The following is a 1,448-nucleotide window of genomic DNA, read 5'->3' as shown; positions in this document are numbered from 1 at the left end:
GGTTTTTATATCCATGTGTAGATATCGACGAGTAATGCAAATTTCTTTAGACTTCGTCGGCTAATTTTCAAATTATTTTTCTTTTTACGGTCTGAGAAGGCCTGGACTGTAAATAACGCTGCGAAAATCATAACTTCTTCATATGAACTCCATTTTCGATGTTCTTTATATTTCCAGTCTCATATTGAAGAGTACTTCAACTTTTATTTAGATTGTTTCGGATAACAATCAACCAGTTTTGATTTCGATTTCCGTGTCGCACACCGATGTACCGTGTCACACTCGAAACTTTGAAAAATCATAACTTCCTCATACAAAGTAAGATTTTGGTGTTCTTTATATCGACGAGTTCCTATGAAGAGTACTACAACTTTTTTTTATACCACTTGGGCCAAAAAGCTAGTTATCTCCGGTTCATTTTTTATGACGCACATTGTTGTATCGACTTAAACGCGAAACTTAGATAAATCATAACATCCTTATACAAACTCCGATTTGAGCGTTCTTTATATCCACGAGATCACTGTCACGACTACTACAACTTTTGTTAATATTATTTATAATAAATAATCTTTATTTTTTAATATTTATTTTATCGTTTAATGATAAATTCTATATTTAGGTTTTCTAAAAATATTCTATACTCCTAATATTTGTCCACTTAATGTGTACACGATAATTATTTATTATCACTTAACACATATGAAGAACAATTATTTTAATTAACGATTTTAATTGTTCGATAAAATGCATAATTAATACGATTATACTCTAAATGTTTAGCCCAAACCTGTGGGCGTAATAGGGCCTCGGGAAAGTTTGAGAGAGATTGGGAAGAGTTTGAGCACCAAATGGACAACAATTTGAGGCTTTATATAGGAAAAATAGAAAGGCACGCCGCGCCTTTCCTACGTGGCAGCTCCTCATATGTCCATATGTCACAATTCGGGCGGTTGTCTTGGGGAGAAAGGGTGTTTCCAAATCTTGTCACGTGTCGCTTATCGGTTGTGTTACGTGTCGTGATCTCGACGGTCGGAATTTAATATTTTTTTTTTCCAAAAATCATAACTTTCGCATAAGGACTCCATTTTCGACGGTCTTTATATCCACGCGTATCTATCGACGAGTACTACAACTTTCATATAGACTTCATCGACTAATTTTCAATTTATTTTTCGTGGTTTGGCTCGAGGAGGCTTAGACTATAAATAACGCTGCAAAATTCATAACTTCTTCATACGAATTCTGTTTTTTACTGTCTTTATATCTAGAGCCGGATATTGGTCGACCTAAGTTGGGTTCGGGTTCAACCGGTTTGTTAATTGGGTTAAATATTTCAACCCAACCCAACCTTTTTTATTTAAATTGGTGGATATTTCCAACCCCACCCAACCTTTCAGATAAATAGGTTGTCACCGGGTTGATCCGTTTATGTACTTCCCAACCCA

The sequence above is a fragment of the Lactuca virosa genome, chromosome 5 (genome assembly GCF_052849685.1).
Source record: "Lactuca virosa cultivar CGN04683 chromosome 5, Lactuca_virosa_CGN04683_v6, whole genome shotgun sequence".
Taxonomy (NCBI): Eukaryota; Viridiplantae; Streptophyta; class Magnoliopsida; order Asterales; family Asteraceae; genus Lactuca; species Lactuca virosa.
Note: the sequence above shows the minus strand (reverse complement) of the source record.